Source organism: Varroa jacobsoni, unplaced genomic scaffold, assembly GCF_002532875.2.
Source record: "Varroa jacobsoni isolate VJ856 unplaced genomic scaffold, vjacob_1.0 scaffold_1385, whole genome shotgun sequence".
Classification (NCBI taxonomy): Eukaryota; Metazoa; Arthropoda; class Arachnida; order Mesostigmata; family Varroidae; genus Varroa; species Varroa jacobsoni.
Genome location: NW_019214287.1, coordinates 98,305 through 100,641, shown reverse-complemented (window position 1 = coordinate 100,641; position 2,337 = coordinate 98,305). Strand labels below are relative to the sequence as shown.

At 37.1% G+C, this 2,337-nt stretch overlaps 1 long non-coding RNA gene across 1 annotated transcript in view; it reads left to right on the top strand.

Annotated features, from left to right (window-relative positions):
- LOC111269421 (uncharacterized) overlaps positions 1 to 706 on the top strand; it is a 7,603-nt gene extending 6,897 nt beyond the window's left edge. The window contains exon 3 of the long non-coding RNA XR_002685759.2: positions 237 to 706. This is a non-coding gene — a long non-coding RNA (uncharacterized LOC111269421). The remainder of the gene's footprint in view (positions 1 to 236) is intronic.
- Positions 707 to 2,337: the final 1,631 nt, after the last annotated feature.

The following is a 2,337-nucleotide window of genomic DNA, read 5'->3' as shown; positions in this document are numbered from 1 at the left end:
TATGCCGATTAAACGAAGAACAATGACATCACTTGTGAATTCTGTGTATCGAAACCATTGAAATATTCTATATAACAGCGATTTCTGTAATTATTCGATCAAATCATCATTTCATTTTAATCCTTCATCACTTTTTTTTCGTAGAAAATAATTAACGGATAAGATCTCTATTCAGTAAATTATTGTTGTTTTCTTCTTCTTGTTCTTGATTTGTCATACTGTATTTACTCTAATAGGTGCGTCAACTCCAGCCTTATTGGGGTCGATCGAACTTTTGTGAAGGACAAAAACGGTACGGATAATTGGAAAGTGGAAACACATGGAAAAAAAACTTCTGGTATCCTGCTGCAGAGATTTCTGTAATGTTTCTTCCTATGCGTATTAAATTGAAAAGGTTACTCTTTCACTCTTCATAAAGATTTGGGATTTACATTATTTTTCTATTGACCTTTTTCATGGAGAATTGATGCTTAAAGCATAGCTTAACCTTGACGAAAAAGATGTCAATATATCTGTGATGTTCGTTATAGGATCCGATCCACGTGCTTTGAAAAAACACTAATTTAAGTTGGAACCGCAATACGTATACTTTAAACACTATCTTCGTAAACTTAAAGAATGCTTTGACTGCTGAAACACTAACTTTGTAAGCGATGCAAATATATCGACAAACGGATTAATACAAATCCAAGATTGTTCTTTCAATATGCCCGGTGTAACGGCAAGCTATTACAAACAAATTCGGTGGATTTAAGATTAAATAAGCTATAACAGAATCTGGCTGGTAAATGATTCAGTCTTCTAAAAACTTGTGATTGAAAACCGGCTATGTTTGCCCCAGGAGAAATTCGTTCAGATGATGAGGGTGATGGAGATTAGCGAGGAGCTTATCCGACGACCGGACAGGAATGACCAGCCCGCCATTGTCGCAATCAATGAGGTTTTTCGCGAAAACAAAGCTTGAGGTCTGAAGGCGCCATCGGCCAGAACTGGCATTTTACATGTAATGTATCACAGATTCACAATCCAAATTCTGAAAACTGGGTAAAACATTGGTCTTCCATAAATTGATTACAGGCAGGTTGAAAATGCATGTGGTGTACTGCGCATGCAGAATTTAATCAATGGACAACCACCTGGAATACACGCTCGCCATAGACAAGGTACGGTTCAGCCTCTACCACGATTCCGAGAGAGATTAGGCGAGTGAATAGCATCGCTTTGAGTTAATGAGTTCAACAGCAGTGCCGAATAGGTTCTTACTCAGACTATAGTTGTGCTTGCAGTGGACATCAGGGGCACCTAGTACTTCGAGGTATTAGGTGAAAATGAAAAAAATCCGTTAGCGTGGCAGTCGACGGCACGCAGTTACAACGCCAGACATCATCGTCCTGTCTCAATTACTTCTTAAATTGAGCAAAGGGATGAGCTTGAGCTTATCTATTCTAGTCCGCGTGATTACGGATCTTTCGATGCACTAAAAAAGATAACTCTAAGTCAAAAATGCTCCACTATCAGTTTACTTCGAAAGGCCGTAGATAGGTAAATTAGGTATGGAAGCAGGAATGGTAGGTGTATAGCTGTCCAAAAACTTCCAGAGGGCTGGGACAGATGTCTAAAGCTTAAAGGAAAATATCTCTAATACGTATTCAAATGTCATTCTAGCACAAATAGTTCAAAGGATATTCACTTCAAAATGCGCCAAATTTGCTTATAACATTATTATATAATTTAAATATAGATTAAAATTATAAATTTTCTTACAATATTATTAAAAAAAATCTAACCAAGAACAACCGATCATACACGAACCAGCGATACAGCTGAAGTCTAAGTATTTGTGGCAGATATATACAGCGTTTATGGGTAGAAAATATTTTCTATAGAGGTACTCTAATAGTAAAAATATGCATATGATATTTTCGGCGATTTCGGTTTAGAATAAGCTCATACAGACATGGCGAGGTTGCAAAGGACTAATGTGAGTGGATGGCTCAACTGTAAAGTAAGTATAGGAATTCTCTTAAATATGTAATACAAAGTATATTTGTTTGAATTAATTCATCTTGTAGGCCTTACTCGGCGCTTGTGCAATCGATAAGAAGATAATTTGACTTTCTAAGAATATCGTCAACCTCGAAGTTAGTATAAACAATAGAAATTTTTACCATGTCCTCTCAGCAATATCTCTCTAGTGAGTGGCCTGTGTTGGCCTCTCTTTGTTTTCTGAGATATTTAATAACGGAACTCTATCTTAATCAGCGTTTCTATGGTTTTCGCATAGGTATGCACTACCCTTATCGTATGGGGGCCTCGTCAAACAGTAGGTGTACTAAG